This window comes from Lepisosteus platostomus, chromosome 6, assembly GCF_059453375.1.
Source record: "Lepisosteus platostomus isolate fLepPlt1 chromosome 6, fLepPlt1.hap1, whole genome shotgun sequence".
NCBI lineage: Eukaryota > Metazoa > Chordata > Actinopteri > Semionotiformes > Lepisosteidae > Lepisosteus > Lepisosteus platostomus.
In genome coordinates this window covers 59,513,155-59,531,545 of record NC_142616.1, presented here as the reverse complement: position 1 = coordinate 59,531,545, position 18,391 = coordinate 59,513,155, and positions in this window count along the sequence as shown.

Below are 18,391 nucleotides of genomic sequence, written 5' to 3'. Positions count from 1 at the left end.
GGTGTATATGGAAGGGCTCCAGGCCTCCTCCATGACATTCCAGGCTAAGGGAAAGGGATTGCAATCTCTTGTGACAGCCACAACCTGCAATTACCCTGGTATTTGAAAATAAAGGTTCCTGAAATGTGTGGTTGTGAGCTGTTTTTACAACAGGGTCATTAAGGTGTCTCTATAACTGCCACCAAGTTGTTCCCTCCCTATTTTTCTTCAGCTTCACACCCCATTCATAGAACCTCTGTTCCTTGGGATTTTTTTGTTGTGGTTTGTTTAAGGACAAACAAATCTCAAAAGAAGAGATTAGTTAAGTGCTTTCAGTTTTGTCCCTTTTGCCTTTCACTCTAGGCCCTGTTCTAAAGCCTTCGGCTAAGGTCTTCATAATCCAAATTACTTTTATTTAAAATGCCTGGCTTAAATACCAAGAGAATGGTCTTTAAACCATGGTAGGAGGGGAATAAAAAGTTTTAAAAAATTGTGACGAAATCATGATGGTATATATAACCTCCCTTTAACGACCCCATATTTATCTGCATTTCTATCTCCAGGGTTGAGACTGCCTGGGTGTTGGTATTCTTTTTGTGTGCTCTAGGATAGAGAGAGATGGACAGATGGTGATCAGAGCACTTTTTCTGCCCTTAAGGAAGACAAAGACAATGTTTGTGAAAGGTGGGAACCTTGTTTTTGGAAAGATCTAAAAAGTTTTGTAAATGGGTGGCAAGTGCTGTAACACATTTAGCATTTCAAAAGACAAGACAGGGGTTGTGTTTTAGATGCCTGGACTTTAGATAGCCATTGAGGTGGAGATTTCACTCAACTTGTCCTTGCTTGCAAACAGAAAGAATGTTTGCTAGGTGCCAGCTGGAGTGTTAAGATTCCTATTTGTTTCTATTACTTATCCTAACTGTGTGTCCTTATAAGAGGGAATATATAGGCTACAAACTCGGTGATATGCATTTTCCAGAATGCCTAATACCTACAATCTGAGAATTTATCATTTATGAAGGACTTTAATGAAAGCCTTCTGAAAATCTATACATACAATATCATATGCTTGCTTTGTATCCATTACTGTTGTAAATTACTTAAAGAAGTCTTTTTCTTTGCTTCTATACTTTGAGGTAAGATAGACGTATCTTTCCTAAACCCATGCTGACTCTTCCCTAGAATAGTATTGCCATACAGAAAAGCCACAAGTGTAGTTCTAATTATTGTTTTATAACCTTTCATATAATAGAAGCCAGACTTATTGGTTTATAATTACTTGGTTTGGTTTTGTCATCCTTTTTATGGATTGCTGTTGCATTAGCAATTTTCCAGTCAATGAGTATTGCCCCTCTCTTAAGTGACTGATAGAATGACCTATTTTCCATTGGTAGAATGGCATTTGATCCTGGGGTATAACAAAACTCACTAGAATTACAGCTCACAGAGATAGAGAATTACAGCGACTTCCTAATTAATTTGTATTTTTTAAGGATACACTCAAAGGATTTTTCAAATTAGTTTAATTGTTTTAATTGCTAATTCATTCATTGAAAACACCTTTAGCGCTTCTTTCTTGTGTTAATATTCTTTTGAATGCCACACTACCAAAATTATACCATACCAATAGCATTAAAGAGACCATTTTATGTAGATTAAAAATTGGATTTAAGCATAGTCAAATTATGTGTTCAATTTTGAATACATATGGTGTATCTTTGCAGGGGGTTAACATTCTTCATGGATGTAACTGTTTAGTTTCTTCAGAGTAGTTGTTTAAAATATGTGTTATTTTTGTCTGTATACAATACAAATATAATGTATGTTCCTCTTAACCTTTTAAGTCATCATATTCACAGACATGATTCTAAATATTGGTGGTGGTGGTGGTGGGGTAGAACATGAAGTAACAAACTAAAAATAAAATCTACATCTTAAATAATTTATAAGATAGTGAACTGATCCCTACAATAATAATACAAAGTGCTTTTAAAAATGCTATTAATACAAGGGAATATATATGTATACATGTATACAGAACATTACCAAAAATAAAATGACCAAATTGAAAGTTGAAAATGTGTATCTACAGTATGTGACTATTTTCATTATTTTTTAGAATAAAATGTTTGGTAGGAAAAGAAAACTACTAAGAAAATAACTTTCCATTTCAGGTCCCAATACAATATTACTGTGTTATGGAAAAAATGTAGATCTATTAAAAATGCTTTAGTCAAATTTACTTTATCATCAAATCGGGCAGTCAACTGACCCTGGTCATTGATTATGGTTTTATCAAAGAAGCAATTAACATTGCAATTGCTTAGTGCTCTCCACAGTGGCTGAGTAAAGGAAAAAGCCACAGCCTTCTGTGAGGATAGGTGAGTGTCTTATAGGTGTTGCATTATGTGACAACACTCCAGTAAATGTATTGTCTGGTCTTTTGTTTGTTCAGCTGTTTCCTGTTGAACTGGCTATTTTGTCACTCACTGTGTATACAGTATAATGTCTTTGTGACATTAAACAGTGAATGGAGACCAGTTGACAGAAACAGCTGAGGTCATGCTGGAGGGTTGCAAAGAGCTGTTAGCAAAGACATCAGAAAAAATCCTAATGATACTAATGATACAGATTGTATAGAACAGAAAAGCCACTCCCATTAATTCAATCACTTTAGAACAACTAGGAGCACTGCAGAGCTTAAAACACTTTCAACTTAAATGGCTTCAACAGTTACTAAGACAAGTCCATTTATTTGTTTAGTCTTTCAGCCACTGTGGAACATTTTGGAGCACATTCTTGTCATGTTGCCTGATTGCTAGATGATCAGCAATCTATCAATCATGCTCTAATGTCACTTTCAGTTAGACACACAGTGCAACATTCCATATCTTAAAGGGATAACATGGTTTACAATTCTACTGGAAATCTCATTCTGAATCTCATTCAGTCAAGTATGGACTGCAGTTTACTCTGATTGATATATTGAATTTACTGTTGTAGACCCTCAGCCATGACATTCCTGTGTGAAACCATCAGTCCTGAGGAACACTTTATTCCTTTCCACTACAGGCCAAATTCCCTTCTATGTTTCTATTTTTGTAGTTAAAATAGCAGATTGTAAAGAATGTTAAATTTATAACTGATTCAAATGATTTAAATCAATTAAAATTTCAGATAAAGATTTAAATGGATGTGGCAAGCAGAAAACTTGTCATTTTGTCAAATACCTTTGGTCTTACTTGGAATAGGGATTCATATCTAATCATATCTGATCATAGGTGGATGCTGCACATTGGTGGTGGTGGAGGGGAGTCCCCATTACCTTTAAAGCGCTTTGAGTGGATTGTCCAGAAAAGCGCTATATAAGTGTAAGCAATTATTATTATTATTATTATTATTATTATTATTATTATTATTATTATTATTATGATCTGAATTGAATCTAAAATTATAGAAACTGAACCAGGTAGGTGTTTTTGCTGCATTATATCCATGTTAGGCACTGTGGGTCTATCATGTTTCATTCTGCACCCCCTCTGTTCCCTCCCTCTCTTGATGTCCTCTCTTGCAGCTCCTCCTCCCACCAAAATTGTTTTCATTTTGTCAAACATGAATCAATAAGAGTTATCTTAGACCTCATAATTAGCACACCGCATCATGAAAATAAATGAACACGACTGGGGGAAAGCTGAAACTAGAGGGAAATAATCAATGTTTCACTAACTTTATCTAATTACTCTTGCCCTCTCAGAGGCCTTCTGCTAGTGCTGAAGAAGCCCAGGGCCCCCAGAGCTGTGACACTCAGGATCTTCTTCGATCCTTTGTGCATCCAGCAGTCACTCTAGCAACACAGCTCGTTCTCTAGACGAATCATTGCTTTGAACTAGTACACTGCTCTCTGGAGATACTACTGTTTAAAACTGAGAAAAAGAATGAAGACATAATGAAAACCTTAGGAGCCTGTGTGACAGAAAAGTTCGCACTCAACACAATGGTGTTGCGAAAATAAGCATACTGTATAAAATTCAGTGTGCGTTATGACAGGTACGTATACTTCAAGACTATCATTCAAGAGGAGAACATTTTGTAACAATTTTACCAGGATATTCCCTTGAATGGGTTTTGACTGCTTGCAAAAACGAGGCAGCAATATATGGATTTATTATAAATATGAGAGAAGCTCAATTTAAACTAGAGTTTTGAAAAATGGAAAAGATTTCTTTGAAAATGATATTGTCTGATACAGCAGGGCAATACAAGTAAGATTACTTTGTGGGATTAGAAATGTTACAAACAAGTGGAAGCCATTTGGCCGATCGAGCTTAAGGCAGCTGCGGTACCTGTGATATTTTCTTTCAATAATTTTCATTTTGATTGTTTTGGATTATTAAAATAAAACAATTTATATTATCACAATGGTGACACCATATTGCAGACTTTTATTACTTACTGTTGAGGCTTTCGTTCCTAAAATGAGAAACAGAGCCTTTGATGGAATTTCACATTTTAAAGCATTCAGTGTTCCCCTCCACACCTAGGAGTAGACCTAAGGAATTTTTGGTATGCTGGGACCAGGTGTTACTCCTTTAAACATTGAAAGTTTTCTTCAAATTACAGGTTGAAAACAAAACTTTTTTGGGTCTCTCTATGTTGATTCAGTAGCACTGAATTCTATTTTTGTCCTTAGCCCATATATTATGATCGGTTTAAAAATAGAATTCCACAGCAGCACATAGTAAAAATAAAAATACAAAAATCTATAAAAATCACATTTTGACAGTTTGTGATGTCCCTTGATGATATACAGTACTGTGCAGCAGAGTTCTTTAGAGTTCTAAACCTTTTTAGAAGAGCTCTCATTTATATTTTTCAACTTTATACGACACAGAGAAAAGCTTAAACCCAACACACTGAAACATATTTAGGCCTCATTTGTTGTGCATCCTTTCAGGGGATACAGATATGCCTACTTACTATGTGTATGGCTCTTGTAGTAACGCATAGATTGGCATGAAGCCATACCATTGGGATGCTAATGTGATCAGATTTCTGAAGGTAAGCAGAGCGAGTTCAGTAAGTGCATAGAAGTGCACCAGGTGCATTAATCATGGTGTCTTTGTCAAATTTCATTAGTGGTCCAAAATTGCAATGCTGTTTAAGTCCCCTGTGTGTTGGCCAGTTTAATTCAAATGTTTGAAGACTTGTTTTAAGTCTCAAAATGTGCACTCTTATGCTTACAGAAAAGTAGTGCTGTCTTAAAGTACTTAACACAATAGTGCATCCGATAGCAGTTTTAGCAATAGAATAAATTTTAGTAAACCAGTTAAATTCATAAAAAAATAATCTAGTTACACGTGTGATATGCAAATGCACTGGCTAGTCCCTCACTGATTCATGTATTATATAGTGCTGCTTTCATCTTCTTTTAGCACTTGGCCCATATTAAATTTCTTCATCATAATGACAGTTTTTTCTTTGACAGGCATATGACATCAAGATGCTATTCACGGTGAAAATGTTGTAGATCGTTTTTTTTTTTGTTTTAATTTAAGAATGACACAGAATCAAATACAAGATTGTGGAAACATGACATTGAAAAAGAGGGTCAAAAGCAAGCATATTTCAAGGCAATTGAAAATAAGGAACATCAAAGTGCAATGAATATATTAAACATGATGCATGCTTGACTAAGCTGTCAAGTGAAATAATATAAAACCTTGTCTATGTTTGTTTCTCATGTGAGGTTTTCTGAGGTGCTATGTGTGAGGCTGCCCACTACAAAATGACAGAAAACTTTGAGTTTCTTCTGCTTTTCATGGGCTTGGCCTAATCCTTGGTTGCTGCAGCTAAAATGATGACAGGGGTAAATCCTTACACATATTAATCCTGCCACATAAAAGATGACATTGCAAGGTGTAGGAAATTACAGAAACTGAATTATGAAGAATGAATACACATAGGACAACACAGATATTTAGAGCAAAACACAGGCTACTGCCAACAAAGAAAAGCTTTGCAAATGCAAAATACAGATAAAACAAATACATGCCTGTACTGAACTGGAACAATGAAATGTTTCAGTAACCTGTACCCTGAAATAGTCGGACACATACAGTATTCATCTGAAAATTATTAGAGGAAGAAAAAATAGTTAATTTGCTGTGAAATGTCTATTGCAGTGCCCATCCATAAAATGGGTGATAAAGTGAACCAATTAATTATAGACAGCTAATCGTATGATTGCTTGCAAAGTTATGTACAGTAAATGATAAACAGAATTCAACTAGAGGGTAATCTATATAGCAATATGATGCTAAGCAATAGTCAACATGGATTTTGAAAAGTTATATCTTGCTTAACTAGTTATTTTAATAGCAATGGCAATAATGGATACATTGAACAGTGCACATTACAAGATCCTCATAAAAGATTAATTATTAAATTGCAGGCAGTAGGTAGTCAAGGAAATGTATGTATTAGGATTGAGACCTTGTTGTAGGATGGAAAACAGCAAAGATAAGGGGTGATCGCTCAAATGTGGGTGAATGTAACTAGTGGAGAGCTACAGGGATTTGTATTAGGACCATTGCTGTTCCAAAAAGCTTAAATTGCTCCTAGAGGAAGCCTAAGATTTCTACATAAAATTTATTTTCAATGAGAAATAGTAGCAATGATTTTGACTGCGGAGACTAAATTAGTCAAGCACACAGCTATCAAAACCAAACCGAAGCTACAGAAGCTGAAAAAAGAAATGTAAAATGATTTTGACCATTTTGTACTGACCACAACTTCCATACAACATTCAGTTTACACAGGTACAAAGTGATACATGCAGGTCACAAAAACATAAACTATGAAGTTACTTAGAAGTGATAGAAAAAGGAACCAGAATGGTGAAATGGTGCGTAAGTGTAGAATTAACTGTGGCACATTCTAAGAAGATATTGAGGTTCTGGAACCAGAGAAGAGTGACCAGATACATTCCCAGGCTCAAAGGAATGCAGAGTACAATATACATTTTTAGGCTCAAAGTTGTGTCTTACATTGACAGGCTAAAAGATCTGAATTTTCTTTCATGAACAGAGAAGACTATGTGGGTACCTGTTTCAAGATGTTTAAATCTTCAAAGTCAACCCGATGAACCTCAGGACATATTAAGCCAGGGGAAAAGTACCTTTACAACTGAAAATAGAAGGTATTTCGACAAAGGGTTGTTGGAGTCTAGAATAATGTTCCCAGCCAATATCCCAGTTATTAAAGCAGACACCCTGGTTTATTTCAAGAAAAGGCTTGATGAGATTCACAAATCATTTAGCTCCTGGCAACCGAATGAGTTAGATGGACCAAATGGTCTTCTCTCATTTGTAACCTTTCTTATGTTCTATATTCATTAACCAGCTATTTTAATGAAATGCTGTGTGTTTGTCGGACAGGTCTGACTGTTTCCATTTGTTTAAAAAGGTACTGTCAAACCTTAAATGTGTTCTGGAAAACAAATTCATTAGCATTTGAAATCAGAACAAAAGCCTGATATGCACTGAAAAAGCTCTCTACATTTTGCCATTTTACAGTCATCTGATGACTAAAGAGATCACTAATATTAGTGAACAGTTTTCCAAGGGGGTCCATTTTGAAAATGTATTATCATTGTATAAATTAAAGTCAAGCTACTGGACAGAAAACTGCAATGTTGACATACCAATTTAATCTCTTTGACAGGAAAACTACTGTACTAATAGTCTTCCAATTTCATAGTCTTTTACTGTGAAGAGCAAGGACTCCATTCTTAATTGTCGGGGTTGGTAGAGTGTTTATGTTGTGGGTGTTCCTTGCACTCCCATTCAAATACAGTAGCACAAAACCTAATTCTGCAACTTACTGTAGAATTCAGTTACTTTTAATGTGCTAGAATGATTTGATGAATAGAGTTGCTGGTAGGCATTTGACTGATGGCCTACATGATTATCAGAAAAGAAAAATGCAGTCAGTCAATCAAGCTGTTAAAACAAATACAGTACGTCCTTGAATAACTTTTTAAAGGGTAAAGCGAGGAAACTTATACTTGAAAATAGTAGAAATAATGGCATCATTAGGTCAGACAGAAGTGCAAAGGGATTCTGCATGAGCTCTTCTGCACATTCACATGAAGATCTTTTGTGTAAAGTTAAAAAAACACCAGAAAATACTCATTGTTCTGCTCATTAAAGTCTACGTTATCATTACATTGAAAACAACACAACATTTGCATTGATTAATTATTGCACTTATGGCAGGCTTTAAGTCCATTTGTTTTCTCTTCACATTGTGTGTATGTGGCATGTCAGTAACTCTTCCCCTAAGAAAGACAAAAACTGTACTCTATCCTTTTTCAGAAAGCTTTTATTAATAATGGTAAGGACTGAGACAGCCCAGAGCCGATGCTGGACACACAGGGCACAAGGAGGGCCCTTATCTAAAATACCAGTCCATTGCAGGGCACACACAAGCACAGTGAGACAATCCTTTCACAACATTTAATTTAATACCCATGTCTTTGAGAGGCAGTCGGAAATCAGAGCACTACATAAAAAAACACATGTGAGCTCCACACAAAAGGTACCTCAGGCTGGAATCAAATAAAGAGCTATGAGAAAGATGCACTAACTGCCAAGCCACAGTAGCACCTACATATAACCCTTTTGGATCCAATGAGGCCATGAGCATTGTAGTGTTTGCTATGAGCTTGTCGCTATGTAGAAATACAGTATACCCATTTAAGCATCTGAATAGTACAGTAGATGTTTAAACCTGTTTCCATTTCAATTTCTTCTATTTCCAGAAGCCTCTGCTTCTGGCTCCTGACAGGCCTTGCTGCAATGGCTATTTAATTTTTAGTAGCTGAAAGCAATGCAGAGGAAAGTGGGAATCCATAAAAATGAGTGTTAAAAGCACTCAAACTCACACAACTATTTCTCGGTTTATTATAGCAATAAACAAAATTAATAACCTTTGGAGCAAGAGTTACCTCATCTCCGTCCTGGGACACTCAAATTTGGTCAATTATCGAGCAGATGATTGCCCACAGCACTGGTTATTGGTGTTTAATAATAGATAGGTCTCTTAAGCACAAGCCTATCGTGCATTGCAGAGTTTGCTAACAAGGTAGTCCCTCATAGCATTTCACCTAATAGGATCTACAGTGTCGCCATTTTTACCCCACTGTCACATCTATAAAATGTCCTGCAGTCTTTTTCCCCCACCACAGTCTGCTGTAAGAACAAAGGATAACACAGGGGAGTTGTGACAGAGGTATTCAAACTCCTATGCAGGAATAATGACCCTGCAATTGGATTCAGGACTAAAAAGAGGAATGTTACTGCAAATAAAGAGCAGTGGGTAACCAATGTTTAGGAAATATGTCCTTCAAGACCCTTACACAAAGAAGTTGATAAGGGTTTTTATTAGAAAACCACTATTATCCCTTTCCTAATTGTAACATTTTATTATCATATTTTAATAACTGCTATTCAAGAATCTAATCCGCAGTCTTTCCAAGTTATACGTTCATTAACATCTAAGACAGTACCAGTTTAATATAATACCAGTTTCATAAGAAATGGGCCAAAATGGATCAATTTCTTACATTGGAATGTATGTCATAGAATAAGTTTTACAATTTGGTATTTTCTTTTTGCATTTCCTGGATTATTCAGAACGTCTTATTTTTTAAACCTATTGTTTAGGCCATCCTCATAGCTCCAGATACAACTTGCTACACATACAGTCCTTGATAAAGTCTAAACTTGTAAGAAATTTACTTTTAATTAGGATTTCACAAACTCTTAAAAGGCCTAAAATGCTTAACCTGTATTTCTGCAATGCTTTTTTTTCATTCTAAAACAATCTAATTAACAACATTCTATAATACATACTATTTTAGGAAATATGCAGAGTTGTAAATGTTTTGAGCTGTAATGTTTTTGTTTAATTAATGTTTTGGATTCAGAGTTTTGAAGGATATCCTTCTGTAAAAAATCAGAATTTTTTACAATATTTTTATTCCATCAGTGGAACCAAAATCAGATCAAATTAATCAGATTTTACTCATTAGACATTTGAATGTTTTTTTTCAGTAACATAGTCATTATAATTGCTGTTCATCAGTAATTATTCACCAGAAGAGTTTTTCTTTAAGAGATTTCATTTCAAATATGGACAACCTAGAGAAAACAAAAGGTGCCAAATAGGATTTTCTCAAGACTAATCAGTAACGAGATTAGTAATAAGTAGTAAACCCTGCCTTGAAATATAATAATAAACGGTTGTTTCTTAAGCGGACAGTATGTTTTACGTACAGTACAATGGGAGAAGGGAACTGTAACTTTTTTTCCCTTTTTCCTTATGTTACTCACACTTTATTAATCTGCCCATAAAGGAAACATTCCACTTTTCAGAGGTAGATTGTATCACCCAAGGAAACACAGCAAATTCATACAGAGTATGCAATTAGTTTTTCACAAGACCTGAGACACTTCTTCTGCATTGCTTGAACTGTTATCGTCCTAAAATAATCTCATTGACAGCATGATATATAAACGTGGTGGAACAAGAATAAAAGGCAAGGCGTTGTGGTTTGGGAAAGTGCTCAACAAGTGACCAGTGACCTTGAATATACTTTTCTATTGTCTACTCTAGAGCGTTTGGGCATCCATCTTTATTGGTTCTCTGTTGAATCTCACATTAATAAAAAAAAAGCTGTGCTTTACTTGATTTTCAGAGCTTTTAAACTTTGTGCTCTAGCCTATTTATCAAACTTATTGTCACATCTGGCTCTCCTAAGGAAGCTTTTTCTCTGCTGATGCCATTATGCTCAATGTCATAAAGTTAAGGCTTAAAGTCCCCATATACAGTGCAGAGTAACTTAAAGACTTTTTGCAGTATTCTGATTTGCAGTAGTCACCTCAATCTCCATGGAAACCATAGATCTCAATAGCAATTGTAGATAATTATTGGTAATTTCATTTTCATTGTTGTCAGTGTTTGGAAAAGTTACTTTTAAAAAGGAATCAGTTACAGTTCCAAGTTAATTGTGTAAGGGATTACCATTTGAAACTTAGAAGAAGTTGGGGGACAATGATTTTAAAATTTTATCAGTTGCATTGTATCTATGCAGTATATAATTATGATGAAATGTAATACCTCTTACAATCAGTTTCCTTCAACCGCATATTGATAAACTAAAAGAGATAGATGAACCGAATGGTTGCCTGTTGTTTGCAATCATTAATATGTTCTCCTGTTTGATGTAATTAAAATGATGCCTGAAACTCCAGAAAATGTCTGCCACATTATCAACTGATAAATCCTGGAGTAGTTTCTCAAAGATTATATGCTAACAAATATTTTAATCTATTTAAAACATTATATAATGCAGCTGCTACTGACTACTACTCTTAAAGCCTTTTTATTTTAAAATCAACGTTATTGAACAAGGAAAACGTTCAAATAAACTATACAGATGTTTAGGAAAGAAAATAATATTTCTGACCTGAAAATTCAGAGTTCTAGAGCAACAGCTTTCTGTACCACTTGAGAATAATGACAGTGTTTTTGTGGATTGAATGGAGGTTTCAGATTATTGCCTTTTGGACTTCAGGCTTCAATAATAAACTTAAGCCTGCCTCTCTCATATGTTCTGTGTATTGCTGTATGACCATAAATGGGATCCTAGATGCTAAGGTTATGTTTGAGTTTGAAAACCAGGTATTAAAGGATTTGACATTTTGTATTCATAGATTTTAGCAGTGGTATCACAACAGTAATGTTGCTTCTCTCTGATGGTACAAGTATGTATAGAAATTATGTTACATACCCACATTATTTTTCCTTCATCCTTTAAAATATTTTTTTCTAAACTTAATTCAATCTGATTTTCTACTTTAAAAAAAACAACAAAATGCATTAACTGAGAAATCTGTCCAGTCGTTTCTCTTTTTTCATTTTATTCACATTTAATTTGCTGTCTGTAAGGATTCTAGGATAACATCAGATTTTGTTTGTCTTTTTTGTCTACAAAATTGCTTTACTGTAGCATAATGCATCTTGTCTAAATTACTATAAAGAACACAAACAATTTAAATCTTGCTTCTGGCAATGGAATTGCTGTTAATTGTCTATTTTTTCTTTCTGATGAAGAAATACCCATGAGAATTCAAAACATTCACATTTCATCTTGATAGTGTTTAAAGCAAACAGATATTAGTTCTGAACATCTTGAAACTGTATTCATGTACTGAGCAAATGAAAGAATACAAGGGAGGCATCAGGACAAAAACTATTTTTTAGACAGTAATCTTGCCTCAAAAGCTTGGCAGTAAAGGAAGAAAGCTGAATATCCTCAAAGTAGTCAATGATGGCATCTGATAAGAGGTGCTAAGTGCTCTGGTGCAGATGTCACTATTTTTATCACAATATGTGCAGGACTTTCTTGAATGCCTGTGAGTCATTTTTAGCATTTAATTTTGGCACCTTCAGGTTACAGATTACCTATAGTATACAATATAAAATGGTGTTCTTCTGAATCTGGAAGCTGGAGTTTGTTGTTTGCTTGAAGGATTTTTTTTTTCTGGTAGCCTTGCAAATGTCCCCATTATCTTCTACCACAATCTGTCACTTTCATTGACATTTTCTGCAATCTGTGGCAACTGTGACCAAGCTGCTTATTCATACCGTGGGCATGCATGTGTCTGTGTGTGTCCACGGATTTTAAATTACTTCTGTTTTTGTAGCAGCTTACCACTTATCTTGAAGTGCTCCCCTCCAGTGATTCTTTGCTCAGGTTTGTGATTTAAGGTGAAAATAAAATATTAATCACTGGGATAACATTTACAGTGAGGTCCTGAGGGGGGCAATTTAAATGACAGGCTAATCATCTCTGGAGGGATTGAATGGGATTCTTTACCTGTGCTGTTTCCTCCAGCATACACATGCACACATTCTTCCAATACCGACACAGCTGTATAATGTAGAAATAAACAGCGTTGTTGATTTGATATAAGGAATGTTCATTTATTATGGTTATGCATTTTACTTTCAAATATATTGACAAGGCCTGTATTTGAAGAATCCATAATTATTCAGGATGATGTAGAGCCATGTCTAAAGGATTGACCACCACTTGAGTTAATTTTGATAGACATCCACGTAATACAAAGAATTCCTATATTGTCATATAATTGAAATTCAAGATCACCTTGCTCTTTTTTCAGCATTTCACTCAGCATGAATTGCAAATTCCCTCCTGACAACTTCTGTTCACATTCTAGTCTGCTTAAGGATGCGTTAAAAGCCCATTTCTCTCCTCTTGAAATTATGCAATCACTGCATTGTTTGGAGTGTTCTTAGATCATTTTGTTTATAAAATCAGACTATTGTTTGGACACTTCCATTTGTCAAAGTGTTTTCTTTTCCTGACTACACTAGAATACTTTCAGTCATTTTGTTATCATCCCTACAGTATATCCCTATATACCTGACCAGGAATGTTACAGGATGCCTGCAGGAATGCTGTAACTGTGGGGCTAAAACACCTTATCCCAATAAGGATCTGCTTGCCAAGAGTAATTACGCATAAAAATGTCTTGGGGAATCAACTTAATTTAAAAGCCTTCAGGGCACATCTTTCTACGTCTGTTTACTAAAGAAATAATTTGACAGGGATGTTTTATCTTAATGGTTATAGTAACATTTCTTCAATTTGAGAAATAAAGACTAAAACCTGGATGTATGGATAGCCTCCAGAATGAGTGTTTTGGATTTTTAGATTTGATATTTCATTACAACACTGCCCGGCCAAAACAATGAAATACGGAGTTATATATCATGCGTGCAGTGAATTATTCCTTTTTAGACAGCAAGTAATGAAACTTCATGACGCTTTAGCAATTGGTTTGACTTTAGGTAAAAGTGATTGTTTGATGAAGGTTTATTTTGTTTTGTACAGTGCAAATCAGGCAATCTAGAACTGAGGTATTCCAGTCTATGAAAGGTCTCTCATTTTGATCCAGACAATCTAGACTGCAATATCACTGTAGTTACAGGAAACATTCAAATCACAAGAAGATTTTTTTTCCCCTTAATGTAATCTGCCTTATACCGGATAGATTTTAAATAGGTTAAAACTCTACATCTTGCACGCTGTGTGTATCCTAAATGTATAAAGGTACTGAAAGTGTGCAGAATGAATAGTTTTATCTCTCGAGGCTTTTGCAGTGCATCATAATTATAAAACAAAAACAATCTGATACAAAAGAACGTACTATCTCAGTCTCCATCTTCATCTCAGCACTGAAAAAATGCAACCATAGAACATCATTCCTGAATAATTTGTTCTAAAAGGGCTCAGCGTATTCCAACTGAGTACTCTGGGGACTGAACACTTTTTTGTTCAATTTGTGTGTTCAGTGGCCCCTTTTCATAACATAATGACACAAATACAGTATATTTAATGAAGACAGCTTGATCTTTGATTTGGGTTTTCAAATTTAGATGCTCATTACATGCCATTATTAAATTATTCCACAATGCCTTGAAAAAGTCACATTAGCTGGGCATTTAACAAGTAGCCTTTAAAGTTACACATTCTATACAGCATGTATTAGCACTTGTAACATATTTGCAAATTAATTTGGCTTATTTGAAAAAAAACTGTGTTGAGACTATCTTATCTCTTCATTAGTTTAGCCACTGAGAAAGACTACTGGCTTCATTGTGACAAAGCCTTCTATTTTTTGGTAAAAACTCTGTTTTAATATACAGTATATCCAATTTCATATCCCAGTCCAGTTCACCATCTTTACATAATTCTGGGCTGAGAAATAACAAAACAAACAAATAAATAGAGGGCCTATGAGAAAGGTCCTCGCCTAAGAAAAACTCAATTAAAAAAAAAAACTTTTATAAGTTAAAGTGGGTGACTTTTCCATTAAATACCCTAGAAAACAAGCAGTTGACTGAATACTGAATAAACAACAGTGTTTGTAATAACATGAAACACCACAGAATACTCATGGGGATCCTGCAATGTTTCATTGTTTTGCAAACACTACAATGGCTTTACTACCACAAGCATGTAAAAAGTCACTAGTTAAGGATATTTATTTACAAACTAGGCAACTTTTAAAGAACATTGGAAACAAAAGGTTTTTGGTGCTTGTATTTAGAATGATTTTAATGTAGAATAACCCAGAAATCTTTAATATTTAATTATCCTGGCCTTTTCAGTTTTATCTGTATGGTAATATGCCAAAGTGTTAAACTTTTTCATGAATGCATGTACATACAACCAGTGGATGAAATGCTAATGGAGCCAATAATTACTTCATCTGAGTAATCCATAACTGGGTTTGGAGAACTCTATACTAATGTGTTGGTTTAAACCATGATACTTATTTCTTGCTGACTGTTTTTTTCTTAAAGTCTTGAAGTACTTTTTGTTGCTTCCAACAGTACAACAAACTACTAGTCTGTAGTACAGCAACTGTTCATTAACTACATTGATGATTTTTTTATTAATAATGTTAATTAAATATTAATTAATTTGAATTATTAATGCACAATTTACTTATGTTCGATGAAATGTCATTGCACCTGCTGATTTTAGCTTTTTCTCAATGATAATATATCCTTTTGATGCATAGTATATTAAAGTCTCCTATTAACAAAAGGTAGAAACACTTTAAGGAATCGCAAACAATGAATTGCTTGCAATCCATTTCAAGTGTAGACTTTATATTCTGTTTGCAAAACCATGGGCATAAATTATACTCCTCTGCAAAGTCCTGGATAAATGTAGCCAGAGTGGTTTTAGTGTCCTTTGGGAAATACAGTAAAAAGAGATAATCTTGACAATTTTCAGACTCCATTACTGACCATTAATGTTTCCTGTACAGAGGCTGATAGGCTGCTCTATTTTTTTGTACCCTCAGCTATAATGCTAGGATGAAGTACTTGAGTTGGAAAAAAAATATGTCTGTCCCTCAGATTTGGGATTATTTCCTATAAAATATCAGGTCAAGTACAGCTGGGAACAGTGACCTGATTAAAGGCAGTCTTTATTGATCTGGGATTGTCACCCTAGGCTCTCTTAGAAATGTCCTAGTTTATAAAAAGAAATTGTAAGATATTGATTACTGGAAGGTAGACAATCACAGGGGAGACTCACCTCATGGCCACTGTCCTGGCTATAGTTTTAGTCTCTTGTGTCAAAGAGATAGTCTCTTACTGTCACTGTCAGAATGCCCTCTAATAAGTACATTTCTAACCAGCAGTATCAACACTTGCAAGAAAACAAGAAAACAAACATGCCAAGAACACTGTATATTACCTTTATTAGAAATGTGAGACTGCTCCTGCTATGATAGTTATATACTGTATGGTGTAGTTGAGGCCCATTCTCTATGACATCTCTATGACAATACAGGACAGAGAAATTTAAAAACTGCAACTGTACATGAGCCTTATTTTTGAAAGTTTCCGCTTCTGCACCAGTAGAAATGTGTCACCTGAAAGGGCAGTGATCTGTTTCTGCATTTCTTCACTTAAAATGAAGAGTTACTGTTTGAAACCCAATTGAGCAGTTAGTGTGAGTAATGCATTTAAAATATGACATAAAGCATTTAGTGTGTTGTTTCGAAAATGTGTGGCATTTCTCCTTGTCTCTAGTACTGGTGTTTATGCTATTTCTGGAAACCTAAAAATAAAGTGCGAATGAATTTGGACCTTATTGGCTAGACATTGGCAGAAAATGCTGAATGTGTGGCATATTTTTCAGTGGTGACCTGTTAGATTTGTTTTATTTCTAAACCTTCAAAATTGTTAAACAATACACTACTATGACAGAACTGAATATGTCTGTAGATGCACTGATACAATACAAAAACACTACTCTTGTTTATAATAAACACATCTCACTACACTGCGATGACTAACATCCCCACTGAAGCTAAGCAGGTGTGAGCCTGGTCAGTACCTGGATGGGAGACCTCCTGGGAAAAACTAAGGTTGCTGCTGGAAGAAGTGTTAGTGGGGCCAGCGGGGGGCGCTCACCCTGCGGTCCATGTGGGTCCTAATGCCCCAGTATAGTGACGGGACACTATACTGTAAACAGGCGCCGTCCTTCGGATGAGACGTAAAACCGAGGTCCTGACTCTCTGTGGTCATTAAAAATCCCAGGGCGCTTCTCGAAAAGAGTAGGGGTGTAACCCCGGTGTCCTGGCCAAATTTCCAATTGGCCCTTACTAATCATGGCCTCCTAATAATCCCCCTCTATGAATTGGCTACATTACTCTGCTCTCCTCCCCACTGATAGCTGATGTGTGGTGAGCGTTCTGGCGCACTATGGCTGCCGTCGCATCATCCAGGTGGATGCTGCACATTGGTGGTGGTGGAGGGGAGTCCCCATTACCTGTAAAGCGCTTTGAGTGGAGTGTCCAGAAAAAGCGCTATATAAGTGTAAGCAATTATTATTATTATTATTATTATTATTATCCCATCCAAGGTGTATCTTGCCTTGCACCCATTGCCGTTGGGATAGGCTCTGGCTCTCCTGCAACCCTGTATTGGATAAAGGTTGATTGTTAGAAGATTGATGGAAGGATGTGAAGGCATTTTCATGCCACAATGAAGTGACAGATACAGTCTGCTCTCGAATATTCACAGCAAATGAACTTGGTGTCATCCAAACCATAGCCAAAGGGTATGTCCAAGAAACAGAAAATGCCAAGATAAGGATAATCCACTATGATAACTGGTGATGGAAAATAGGCTGCAGAGTTAGATTTAATCCTTCAGCTTCTCCCTGAATTTCAAGGGCAAAACATAGGAATGGTTTCCCCAGATATAGCCTCAGATTTGTGAAGTTCTGTCTCTTTAACGTTTACGTTGTAAGAATATAAGAATAGTTACATACGAGAGTAACCCAGTTGGCCCAGCTAGTGTCACGATCGTTACTCCTCCTCTTAAGGGCGCTCCAGCCCTTCCTCGTTCTGTCCTATTCCCCACACCTGTTCCTTATTCCAGCCCCTCTTTAGTTCCACCTTTAAAGCCAGACGCAGGCGTTTGCCCGGGGCTTCTCATTGAATCCCGTTTCGTGAGAGCCCGGTGTCCTGCTGCGTCTGGCTCCGTTATGGTTTTAGTTTCCTGTTCCTGATTCCCTGTCCCACAGGTCCCGACCCGGTTCTGGTTTTTAATTACTTTGGATGGATCCCCTGGTCTTGGACTCTGCCTCCTATTTTGGATTTCCCTTTTGGATTTATGCTTGGATTGTTTGCCCCGGACTCACTTCCCCTGGACACCTGCTCACTTTGGACACGCCCCCCTGTCTCCTGACCCACTCCTGCATGATATTTTTCCCTATTGTTTCTTCACCTTC